Consider the following 13,889-nt stretch of genomic DNA (forward strand, 5'->3'; position numbering starts at 1 on the left):
TGCTGTTCCACCGTCATTCCTGCTAGGATCCCTTTCCAGTCTACCTTGACCAGCTCCCCTCTCATGCCTTCATAGTCCCCTTTGTTCAACTGCATCACTGACACTTCCGATTTAACCTTCTCCTTCTCAAATTGCAGATAAAAACTAATCATATTATGATCACTACCTCCAAGTGGTTCCTTTACCTCGAGTTCTCTTATTATATCTGGTTCATTGGACAACACTAAATCCAGAATTGCCTTTTCTCTGGTCAGCTCCATTACAAGCTGCTTTAAGAATCCATCTCGGAGGCATTCTACAAACTCTCTTTCTTGGGGTCCAGAACCAACCTGATTTTCCCAGTCTACCTGCATATTGAAATCCCCCATCACCACAGTGGCATTACCTTTGTTACATGCCAGTTTTAACTCCTGCTGCAACTTACCCCCTACATCCAGGCTACTATTTGAATTAGATAACATCAATGAGTGTCATAAGACACAGGTAGACACATAAGACCCATAAGACACAGGTAGGAGCAGAATGACGCCATTCGGCCCATTAAGTCTACTCTGTCATTCAATCCTGGTTAACGTGGACACAAAATGCTGGAGTGCTCAGCGGGACAGGCAGCATCTATGGGGAGAAGGAATGGTTGACGTTTCGGGTCGAGATCCTTTTACAGACTGGCACGACCCAAAACGTCATCCATTCCTTCTTTCCAGGGATGCTGCCTGTCCCGCTGAGTTACTCCAGCTTTTTGCGTCTACTTTCGGTTTAAACCAGTTCCTTCTTACACATTTCTATACTCAATACCCAGTGCCAAAAGCCTTTTTGACCACCCGATCTACCTGCGACTCCACCATTAAATGCCATCAACAATTCCTCGGCCCACCTGGCCAATTGATCCAGATCCTGCTGCAATTTTTCACAACAATCTTCACTATCTGTAAAACCACCGACCTTTCTGTCCTGGGCCTCCTCCATGGCCAGAGTGAGTCCCACCGCAAATTGGAGGAGCAGCACCTCATATTTCGCTTGAATAGTTTACACCCCAGCGATATGAACATTGACCTCCAATTTCAGGTAGTCCTTGGTTTCTCCCTCCTTCCCCTCCCATTCCCAGCTCTCCCACAACCCACTGTCTCCGGCTCTTCCTTTCTTTTTCTCCACTCCCCTCCCCACGTCAGTCTGAAGAAGGGCCTGGACCCGAAACATCACCTATTCCTTCGCTCCATAGATGCTGCCTCACCCGCTGAGTTTCTCCAGCATTTTTGTCTACTCGCATGTTTCATCAGCATTCTCTAGCCTTCTCCCTATAATCATACATATTTACTGGGAAACCGATCAAAACCTATTTAAAATCTTCACGGTTTAGGATCTGGACAAATCAAAGCCTAATAATTGTCATCAAACATTACAGGGGAAGACATTTCAGACAGTTTCCATGTGCACAACAGAACAATAAAAATAAATTTTCTCATTAGCTCTGGGATGGTCTAAACTTCTTTAAAAAATTGTTAAAATCCAAGTTTCCTTTCTCCCAACATAAAAACATTTTTTTTCCACAAGCAGTAGCTCTACTCAATAACCAAAAGTCTGTAGCCTCCTTTCACTCTGATATTTTATTTAATTCACATGTTTAATCAATTATGTTTTATTATTAATGTTTTATGTGTCATTCCTAACTGTCACTGTATGTCATATGTCATGTTGTCACTTGCGGGCGGAGCACCGTCAAATTCCTTGTATGTGAATACTTGGCCAATAAACTTCTTCATTCATTCATGAATGAATGGCACCAATTTCAAAGTAAAAATATGGATTCAATCTACTAATAAACGCAAAATGCGACTCTCTCCTTCCACAGATTTTCCTGTTTTGTTTTCCAGTATTTTCACTGTGGACACCAAAACCAACCAGGCACCAAAACCAAACAAACAGATGGCACCAGGACAACACCTGCCTTATACGACCTGGAAAGCCCTAATCCGCCTCCGAGTGGGACGGTGCGGACTCAACCTGAAAGAGCGGGGCTTCTCGGACTCTGACAAATGCAACTGTGGAGAGGTACAGACAATGGCCCACCTACTGACATGCGGTGGAGAGCCATCAACTGAGGATCTCCGCAGAGGCACAGATGTGGCAAAAGCGATCGAGTGTAGACACTCCCTGACTTACACAATAGGCAACTAAGCTATTCAGGGGTTATGGGGAGAAAGCAGGAGAATGGGGTTGAGAGGGGAATAAGGATCAGCCATGATTGAATGGCGGAGAAGACTTGATGGGCCGAATGGCCTAATTCTGCACCTACAACTTAAACTCTCACACGTAAACAATTCGGTTTTCAGTCCCCAGTGCAATCAAGGCAGTTTGTAATTTCCACAACACTGTATAACCGCTCAAGTTTAGATCAGAAATTAGTTCTCAATGGCGGCAGTGTTTTCCCAGAGGGCCATGCGCTGCAGAAAGTGCTCTGGACGTTACCGCTGAGACAGTTAGTACACTCAGTGATGGACACAGAGCGCTGCAGTAACTCAGCGGGTCAGGTAGCATCTCTGGAGAACATGGACAGGTGACGTTTCACAGAGTGCTGGAGTAACTCAGCGGGTCAGGCAGCATCTCTGGAGAACATGGACAGGTGACGTTTCACAGAGTGCTGGAGTAACTCAGCGGGTCAGGCAGCATCTGTGGAGAACGTGGATAGGTGACGTTTCAGGTCGAGTTCCTTCCTGAGACTCAGTGAGGTATTTAGGGCAGGGGAAGAGGATGGTAATCACGACAACGTAAATTCTGACTTGCACAAGGGTTCTCATTTTATTTATTTTTATTTTATCTTTTTGACTGTTGATCAAAAGTGAGGACTGAAGTGAGGTTAGTGCTCACTACCATCAAGTTTGTGGAAGGTGCTAATGAGCACACATGGGAATCCAAAATTGGCGGCACTCTATATGGAGTTTGTACGTTCTCCCCGTGATGACCGCGTGGATTTCTGTCCATGCCCGGTTTCCTCCCACACTCCAAAGGTTTGTAGGTTGGATTGACTTGGTGTAAGGGTAAATTGTCCCTAGTGTGTGTAGGATGGTGTTAGTGTGGTTGGTGGGGTTGGGGGGGAAATCGCTGGTTGGTGTGGCCTCGGTGGGCCGAAGGGCCTGGTTCCACGCTGCATCTCTAAACTGAACATGGTGAATTGTTGATAATGCCACCAAAGTGGAGCGGAAAAGACGGCAAAAAGTTGTGCCCACTGCCCAGTCCATCACCGGCTCTGACCTCCCCACCATCGAAGGGATCTATCACAGTCGCTGCCTCAAAAAGGCAGTCAACATCTTCAAAGAATCACACCATCTTGGCCACACACTCATTTCACCTTTGCATCTGGAAGAAGGTTCAGGAGCCTGAAACCTGTAACGTCCAGGTTCAGGACCAGCTTCTTCCCCACAGCCTTCAGGCTATTAAACACGACAACACATAAGCTCTGAGCTACAACAGACTATTATTATTATTATTGCACTATATTTGCGATTTATTAAGTATGTGTGCATGTGTATATACACACAGTGAACTTTTTTTCTCCCGTTATGTAATATGTTTACATATTCTGTTGTGCTGCAGCAAGCAAGAATTTTATTGTCTTAGCTTGGACATATGACAATAAAACACTCTTGACGTGACTCTTGAAGCAAATATAGCCTGAAGGGCCTGTCCCACTATAAAAATAGCCTTAAGGGCCTATAGCGAAGAGCTCTCCCGAGTTTAAAAAATAAATCAAACTCGTGGTAAGAACGTAGAATGAACGTAGCGGGTACGTCGGAGCTCGGGGACGTCTCTTAGCGGCTCATAACGCTAACGGCAGGTACTCGGGAAACGCGGTAAGCTCGCAAAGTTTTTTCAACATGTTGAAAAATGTCCACGAGAGCCCCGAGTACCTACGAGCAGCTATTACCGTAATTCTCCCAGTTCGAACCAGGGGAAACTCGAGAGAATTCTTGTACAGTGGGACAGGACCAGTGTTCCCTGAACCCAGTGTTTTTAAGGTGGCAGCAGCAGCAGCAATCCAACTTTTGACATTAACTAGCAACACATTATAAAATGACAAGTGCTCCACGCATAGATGGATTAAGATGGTGATCATGAAATTGCCGTCATGGTGGATAATCAGGGTAAATCAGTTGAATCATTGAAAATTGTGATTTTTCATGAAATTGATCTTAGTGCGAAATGCACTGACAATCACAGCCTTCATAATCACTGCTCAACATAATAAACCCCCCAGACCCAAAAATGCCCCTGATTGAAATTCACACCTGCAATATTTCAAAATATAATCAACTTTGAGTATTTACAAAGGTCATATAATCTTGACAATATCTGTTTCCACTTTAAAGTTCAAGAATTAAGTTTAAAGTAAAATCTAAAAAATGGTGCGTAGGATGGAACTGCAGATGCTGGTTTACACCGAAGATAGACACAAAATGCTGGAGTAACTCGGCAGGAGAAGCAGGATTTTGTATCTATCTAAAAATTGTGTGCTTTTTCCTTCCTGGTTTAGTCTTTGTTAACACAAGGAACTGCAGATGCTGGAATCTTAAGCAAAAAAATACAACATGCTGGAGGAACTCAGTGGGTCAGGCAGCATCTGCGGAGGGAATGGACAGGCGACGTGTTGGGTTGGGACCCATCTTCAGACCAAGTTGCAAGTTGTTAACATGGTTTCAACACAAACCAACCACCCTTCCATTGACTCCATTTGACTACACTTCAAGGCCAGCAGCATAATCAAGGATGAGTCTCACCCTGGTCGTTCCCTCTTCTCCCCTCTCCCATCAGGCAAAAGGTATAGAAGTGTGAAAACGCACACCTCCAGATTCTTCCCAGCTGTTAGCAGGCAACTGAACCATTCGATCAACAACTAGAGAGCGGTCCTGAACTACCATCTACCTCAATAGAGATCCTCAGACTAGCTTTAATCGGACTTTACTGGACTTTATCCTGTACATAACATTATTCCCTCTCTCATGTATCTGTACACTGTGAATAGCTCGATTGTAATCATGTATTGTCTTTATGCTGACTGGTTTGCACGCAACAAAAGCTTTCCACTGTACCTCGGTACACATGACGAAAGCTAAACTAAAGGGCCTGTCCCACTTGGCCGTCATTTGCGTGCCATTTCCGCGACCTCCAAAAATGTGGTCGTCGCGTTGTGATGCACGGGTAGCGTGTGGGTAGCGCGGGACGGGCGCATGGACAGGCGTGGAGTTGCGCGCGGTATCGCACGGCACTCCAGGATTTCGTGCTGCGCGCATTGCGTCACACACTGGCATCCCGACGTCTCACGGGTATCGCGTGGTGACGCATGGATATGTCACCATGTGTAACCATGTGTCGCCGCGCGCCAGACGGCGCGATGACACGTGATTTGCGCGCGACGTCGCGTGTAACGATGCGTCGACCTATTTTACATATGACGCGTAGATGAGGCACAAATAATGGCCAAGTGGGACAGGCCCTTAAGTATGGAGAGAGACACAAAATGCTGGAGTAACTCAGCGGGACAGGCAGAGAAAGAATGGGTGACGTTTTGGGTCGAGACCCTTTTTCAGCATTTAGTGTCTATCTTTGGTTTGAACCAGCATCTGCAGTTCCTTCCTAAACTAAACATGACTTGCTACTTAATCACTGAATGCCATTGATCACTTTGAACTAACACTTGACAACATTCATCTTGACAACATTCAACGTTGGGAAAAGCATTCAGTAAATCATTGAGAGCAGCTTTTCCCTGATCAGTGGCAAATACCATCAGTCTGAAGAAGGGTCTCGACCCGAAACGTCACCCATTCCTTCTCTCCAGAGATGCTGTCTCTCCCGCTGAGTTACTCCAGCAGGTTGTGTCCATCTTCGGTGTAAACCAGCATCTGCAGCTCCTTCCTACACTTTTAATCCCCAGGTTGAGCTTACAAAAAGCTTTAAAATCATGGCTCCAGTCATCCAGGATAGAGTTTTAAGTACAGATTTGGAGAGCTCTGAGTAAATGATCATGTTGAAATAAAACAACAGAACGAGAAAGGAAATCGCAGCATTTCAAAGTTTAGAACTAGATTGACTGGTTCACTCAGTTCAGAAATAGTGCATTGGAAACACAGTCATAGTGTGCGGAAACAGGCCCTTCGGCCCAACTTGCCCTACTGCCCAGGCAGTAACTCTACTGAAACGTCACCCATTCCTTCTCTCCAAAGATGCTGCCTGTCCCGCTGAGTTACTCCAGCATTTTGTGTCGATCTTCTGTAACATGTTTTCGTGTGCCTTATTGACCCAAATTGTCCTTAGCTGAGATTTGTTATCGTCATGGATGCTATGTTCTTATATAGCTACAAATATAAGCTAGCATTTACTTCACCAGGGCGAGAATACAAAAACAGAGATATAACGCTGAGGCTCTAATGCGCTGGTCAGGTCACATTTGGAGCGGTGTCTGCAATTTTGGGCCCCATATCTGAGGAAGGATGTGCTGGCTCTGGAGAAGGTCCAGAGGAGGTTTACAAGAATGATCCCAGGAATGAGTAGGATAACATATGATGAGCGTTTGACGCCTCTGAGCCTGTACTCGCTGGAGTTTAGAAGGATGAAGGGGTATCTCATTGAAACTTACCGAACAGTGAAAGGCTTGGATAGAGTGGATGTGTAGAGGATATTTCCACTAGTGAGAGAGATCAGGACTAGAGGTCATACTCAGAATTAAAGGACATTCATTTAGAAAGGAAATGAGAAGGAATTCCTTTAGTCAGAGGGTGGTGAATCTGTGGAATTCTTTGCCACAGATGGCTGTGGAGGCCTAGTTAAAAGATATTTTTAAGGCGGAGATAGATAGATTCTTGATTAGTATGCGTGAAGGGGTTATGGGGAGAAGGCAGGAGAATGGGGTTAGGAGGGAGAGGTAGATCAGCCATGATTGAATGGAGGAGTAGACTTGATGGGACGAATGGCCTAACTCTGCTCCTATGACTTATGATCTTATGTTATCCCACTATCACATGAACTAAATGCCACGAAGCAACTGGCACTATCGTACACACAAGGGACAATTTAGAAAGAGAAATGAATACTAATCCGAGGTGACTTTCCTTTTCAGTTTCAAACATGAAGCCAAACCATTCTCAGGTTGATGTTATTTCACAATAGGAACATTTAAGTTGCTGTTGAAACCTATACTCTGTTTGAACTGCTAGGCAACTATGAGCTCCATATTTATAAGATATTGGTACACTGCCAGTTTAAACAGAACAGTCAAGAGTGCCAGAGCATAAAAAGCTTTTAATCTCCCTATACTCTGCTAGGCAACAGGAGCCGAATAAGGACTTGATATCACCGCACGAGAATCAATGCTTCTGGTATTCAGTTCCAAAGGTTTAAAATCTGCAGTGTAAAGGCACGGACAGAAAGAAAACATCTTACATTCATGCTTCTGCTGGGATGCACTGAGGAGAAAAATGCGGTTCGAAGCAAAAGCCAACAAAACACACCAACGCCTCTACTTCCTTGGAAGGCTCTGGACCTTCGGCATTTCCCCAACAACTCACTCCAACTTCTACAGATGCGCCATAGAAAGCATTTTACCGGGATGCATCGCAGCTCGCTTTGGGAACAGCTCCATCCAAGACCGCCAGAAATTGTAGGGTTGTGGACGCAGCCCAGACCATCTCACAAACCAACCTCCCTTCCATTGACTCCATCTACACCTCACGCTGCCTCGGCAAGGCCAGCAGCGTAATCAAGGATGAGTCGCACCCTGGTCGCTCCCTCTTCTCCCCTCCCCTGTCAGGCAAAAGGAACAGAAGTGTGAAAACGTACACCTCCAGATTCAGGTGGACATAAATGCTGGAGAAACTCAGTGGGTTAGGCAGCATCTAGGGAGTGAAGGAAATAGGTGACGTTTCGTGTCGAGAGCCTTCTTCAGACTGATGTGGGAGTGGGGGGCGGGAAGAAGAAAGGAAGAGGCGAATACAGTGGGCTGTGGGAGAGCTGGGAAGGGGAAGGAAATAAGGACTACCTGAAATTGGAGAAGTCAATGTTCATACCGCTGGGTTGCAAACTACCCAAGCGAAATACGAGGTGCTGCTCCTCCAATTTACAGTGGGCCTCACTCTGGCCATGGAGGAGGCCCAGGAGTTTAGACACACAGCACGGAAACAGGCCCTTCAGCCCAGCATGCCCATGCTACCCAAGGTGCCCCATCTACACTTGTCCCACTAACCCACGTTTGGTCTGTAAATCCCTCAATTTTACCCATCCACGTTCCTATCCAAATGCCTTTAAAATGCTGGTATAGTTTTTGGCTCAACTACCTCCTCTGGCAGCTCATTCCACGCACCCACCATCGTTTGCGTGAAAAGGTTACCCCTCAAATTCCTATTAAATCTTTCCCCCACTCACCTTAAACGTATGTCCTCTGGTTCTCGATTCTCCTACTCTGGGCAAGAGACTCTGTGCATCTACCCGATCTACTCTCTACTCATCATGTTTGTTCTCAAGCCAACCTTCTTCTAGAGTGAAGTCGCTGAACATTGAATTTTTCCTCGTGCTTCATTCACTCAAACTCTGGGACTTATGAACCCGGGGCTCTGGTGCTGTAAAGTCCCTGTCCCACTAAGCGATTTTTTAGGCTGACTGCAGGTGACTAGGCTATCGCCACATGGTCGCCGAGGTGTTGCCAGTATGGTCGTGAATCGTCTCCTCAGCCACTCAAAGAGTTGTAGCTTCTTTCTGGTCACCGCTAGATTTTGAAATGCTCAATTTTCGGCGACATTCAGCTTGACGCCCATGAGCGCAGCTTGACTTCTCCTAACGTAGGTGCTGTCGTAGGTTGTGGCCTGGTGACGTTGGCAATTGCCAGTGTTGACTGTGGTGAATTCCATTGGCGACTACCTACGTCGACCTACGTCAAACGGCAGTTGTCTTCGGTTGTCGCCGACAGGGTCGTAGGTTGCCGCGGGTGGACATAGGTGGTCGTAGGTGAACGTCCCAATGGGTCGCCGGTTGTCGGTAGCTTGCCGTAGCTTGACGTCCACTAAGAGGTAGGTTGTTGTAGACATTGTCGTAGGGGGGGGGTTCAGTCGCCGAAAAAATCACCTAAGTGGGACAGGCCCTGAAGGCAGCAACTCTACTGCTGCGCCACCGTGCCACCACTAAAAAAATATTAAAAATACATTTCCCTTCAGCACATAATCTGCGTCAAACTTCCTGACTGCAAATCACCACATTTTTCATTTCCCAATATTAAAATGATCCTATAATTTGTCTGTCCACTGTATAAGATTATCTACCTCTTACAGACAGACCTTTATTGTACCTCCACTCTGGACATTAGTCCAAGCTGGTCTGGCAAAGCTGTGGTGACACGGGCAACATTTCCAAGTACACACAGATATAATCCGACGTTGGAAGCTGATGCAATAATGGCTATCGCCATGAAATCAGATAAATAGAAAATATAATAATTCAAGGCTATGCGGAACAATGCAGGGAACGATATTAATTGGTTTTCCTCTAAAGGGCTGGCATAGAGGCGATGGACTGAATGGCCTCATGTGTTGCAGCTCCGCAGGATTTCTCCACGAGAAATTGCAGCCCAGACCATCACACAAAGCAAACCCCCTTCCATTGACACCTCATGCTGCCTCGGCAAGGCCGGCAGCACAATCAAGGAGGAATCTAACCTGGCCACTCCCTCCTCTCCCCACTCCCATCAGGCAAAAGGTACAGAAATGTGAAAACACACACCTCCAGATTCAGTGACAACTTCTTCCCAGATATTATCAGGCAACTGAACCATCCTACCACAACTAGAAAGCAGTGCTGAACTACTATCAACCTCATTGGAGACTCTCGGACTATCCTTGATTGGAGTTTACTTATTTACATTGCATTAAACCTTATTCACGCTATCCCCTTTATCATGTAAATGGTTCGGTTGTAATCACGTATTGTCTTGCCGCTGACTGGTTAGCGCGCAACAAAAGCTTTTCCCTGTACCTCAGTACTTCAGTATACGTGATAATAAACTAAACTGAAACTTAACTCAACTGTGAACACAGACATTTACTAATACTTCCTGATTGCCATTGTCTCAAAGTAATTTTTATTAAATTTGTTAGACTAATTAATTCCTCAACAGCAGGCTCATCTCTGAACCTTGAGATGCTCCTTTGGTGAAATGGCTTCCAACCACAACCTGCCCTGGCTCAATATCGGTGAGACCAAGCGCAGGCTGGGCACTCGTTTCACCGAACACCTTCGCTCAGTCTGCCTTGGCCGACGTGATCTCCCAGTTGCCAAACACTGTATAACTCCCCCTCTCATTCCCAAACCAACCTTTCTGTCCTGGGCCTCCTCTGCGGTCAGAGTGAGGCCAAACTCAAATTGGAGAAGCAGCACTTCATATTTCATTTGGGTAGATTACAACCCAAGGCAAATTCCTTGTACATGTACATTCTTGGCAAATAAAAAGCCTATTCAATCCAATTCAATTAAATGCTGATCAAACCCAGCCGTGTGAATATTAATTTCTCTAACTTCAAGTACCCCTCTCTCTCCGTCCCTCCCGCACCCCAGTCGTGGTATTGGTTTCACTCTTGTCCAGCCAAGTTTCAGCTTGTGTTAAGGGCCCGTCCCACTTGGGCGTCATTTGCGCGTCACGCAGACGGCGCGCAAAGATTATGTACATCACAAAATCCTGGGTCGCAGTGCGCGGCCGCGCGTGACAGCCTATGTCATCACGCACCATGCGCGCGTCGTGCATCGTGACGTGTAAATGATGTCGCGTAAATGACGCGCAAATGACAGCCTTATCACCTACCCGGCAGCCAATGATCCACCATTGTGGGCTTCCCCTTCTCTTGACCGGTTTTGATCTGCCCTTTTGCATATCTTTCATTCATTTGTTCTATGTACCTTCTCATATCTCTCAGTTCCCTCTCCCCTCAGCCTGAGGAAGGGTCCCGACCTGAACGGTTGCCTATTCCTTTCCTCCAGAGATGCTGCCTGTCCCGCTGAGTTACCCCAACATTGTGCGTCTATCTCCAGCTTGATACTGTAGCTTGCTACAGTCAACCGGAATGTCAATCCATGTAATTAAACAATAGTTGCAGGAGTAGCCAGCACCGCCATTCAATGTGATCAAGGCTGATCATACACAATCAGTGCCCTGTTCCTGCCTTCTCCCCGTATCCCCTATCATTAAGAGCCTTATCTAGCTCTCCCTTGAAAGTATCCAGAGAACCGGCCTCCACCGCCCTCTGAGGCAGAGAATTCCACAGACTCACAACTGTGAAATTGTTTTCCTTCCATCTCCATTCTAAATGGCTTACCCCTTATTCTTAAATGTGGCCCCTGGTTCTGGACTACCCCAACATCGGGAACATGTTTCCTGCCTCTAGCGTGTCCAAACCCTTAACAATCTTATATGTTTCAATAAGATCTCCTCTCATCCTTCTAAACTCCAGAGTATACAAGCCCAGCCGCTCCATTCCCTCAGCATATGACAGTCCAGCCATCCTGGGAATTAACCTATGTTGCACTCCCTCAATAGCAAGAATGTCCTACCTCAAATTAGGGGACCAAAACTGCACACAATACTCCAGGTGCGGTCTCACTAGGGCTCTGTACAACTGCAGACGGACCTCTTTGCTCCTATATTTGATTCCTCTTGTTATAAAGGCCAACATGCCATTCGCTTTTCTTCACTGCCTGCAGTACCTGCATGCTTACTTTCATTATTCCTTCGCTCCATAGTTGCTCCCTCACCCGCTGAGTTTCTCCAGCATTTTCCAGCATCCACCTTTATTAAACACATGTCCCTTTATTGCAAGTGCTCAGGGTGTGTGCAGTAGCCAGCCAGTTGCATGGGGCAGTCCGAAGTGTTTTTTCTCAAAACTAGCTTATACGTAAGATTATACAACAGGGGATATGGGGAGAAGGCAGGAACACTGTACTGATTGGGGATGATCAACCATGATACATTGAATGGCGGTGCTGGTTCGAAGGGCCGAATGGCCTACTCCTGCACCTATTGTCTATTGTCTATAACCTTGTTCAATGTAACTGTGTATTCAGTTTCCGAGCTGCATTTCCAAAACAACAGATGGAGTGACGTGGATGTGGTCAGGGCTGGAGAGAAGCTATCTACTGACAATCTATATGTGGCTGCATGTTCAAGATAACGCAGAATGTGTTGTGTGTCTGAACATTGGGCAACAACATGAAAAAAGTGGTTCCCTGCCAAAGATAGACAAAAGATGCTGAGTAACTCAACGGGACAAGCCGCATCTCTGGGCTTGTATACCATATACATATCGGGTTGAGACACCTTCAGGAGCGGCACGGTGGCCCAGCAGTAGAGTTGCTGCCTCACAGCGCCAGAGACCCGGGTTCAATCCTGACCTCGGGTGCTGTCTGTACGGAGTTTGTACGTTCTCCCCGTGACCTTAAAGATGGCGGAGCCAGGGGATATGGGGAGAAGGCAGGAACACGGGTACTGATTGGGGATGATCAGCCATGATCACATTGAATGGCTCGAGGTGCCGAGGAGCCGATTAGCCTCTTCCTGCACCTATTGTCTATTGACCACGTGGGTTTTCTCCGGGTGCTCCGGTTTCCTCCCACACTCCAAAGACATACAGGTTTATTGGTTTATTGTTTGGTATAATTGCAAATTGTCCCTGGAGTGTAGAATAGTTCTGGTGTACGGGGGGGGGGGTTGCTGGTCGGTGCGGACTCTGTGTACTGAAGGGCCTTTTCCCGCTCTGTATCTCTAAACTAAGCTAAACAATGCAATGACGTCATGGGTTGATTACTACAGCAGCTGTTAGACACTTAAACCACGGAGGACACTGGATATGGGTCTTATTTTGGACAATGTATTACAGACAGAGTGAATCAGCTTCCAAATAAAGAAATAACTCTGTATGGTAAGCTCCTCCAATTGGCCTTTATAGAGGTGCTGCGGTCTTAATGCCCCCCGGATCACCGGGTAGAAGTCGGGGCACATCCCGGACCTCGCGGGTCGGACGGAGGAGCTGGACCTCGCTGGTCGGCGGAGGCCGCGACTGGGTCCCGGGTCGGCGCCACAGAGGCGTGAAGTAGGGCGCCGACTGCGGTGAGGTCCCGGTGACGGTGAAGCGGCAGCAGCGGTGAAGCTTGGCGACGATGGGGCCTCGGCGGCAATGAAGCCTCGCGGGTCGACCCGCGGTCAATGAGAGCGTCGGGGGAACACCTCGGGGGGAAGGAACAATGGAGGACCCAGTGTGGGGGGACCGTTGTGGGTTGGGGGGAGAACAAAAGGGGGGGCCAGCATGGTTCGTAACATTGTCAGCACTGTAGGGGGCGCTATTTCTATAAGCGAACAAAGAAACTCACTGTGATAATAAAGCATTTCATTCCATTGGCAATGCCATAATAGCGACTGCCCTGTCAGGTAAAACTATCTTCAAAGACACGCCCGCTGGAGAATAAAGCTCCGGAGGCGGGGATGAGTCCGTGAGCATGTCCAGAAGCTGCTCATCCAGAAGCCGCCCGTCCAGAAGCTGCTGAGAATAAAGCTGAAGCAGCGGAGTGTGGGCCGTGTTCCGCGGGTGCGGGCATGCTGTGCCGCGGCGGGGGCTGTGAGCGGGCGGGCGGGGGCTGTGAGCGCGACAGGCGCTAGGGACGGGAGAAGTTGACTGAGTCTGGAGCCGGGTCCTGGAGCCAGGAGTGCGGTCGCAGCTGGGGCTGGGAACCGTTGAGCACACCCCCCTCACCCCCCCCTCCCCCACCACCCTCCCCCACCCCCCCCCCCTCCCCCCACCCCCCCTCCCCCACACACCCCCCTCCCCCACACCCCTCCCCCACACACCCCTCCCCCCACACTCCCCCCA

General features: G+C 47.6%; 1 protein-coding gene across 10 annotated transcripts in view; it reads right to left on the minus strand.

Annotated features, from left to right (window-relative positions):
- Positions 1-13,889, minus strand: part of LOC129695115 (microtubule-associated serine/threonine-protein kinase 4-like) — a 462,908-nt gene that overhangs the window by 146,341 nt on the left and 302,678 nt on the right. The window lies entirely within an intron of this gene.

Source organism: Leucoraja erinacea, chromosome 3 (assembly GCF_028641065.1).
Source record: "Leucoraja erinacea ecotype New England chromosome 3, Leri_hhj_1, whole genome shotgun sequence".
Classification (NCBI taxonomy): domain Eukaryota; kingdom Metazoa; phylum Chordata; class Chondrichthyes; order Rajiformes; family Rajidae; genus Leucoraja; species Leucoraja erinaceus.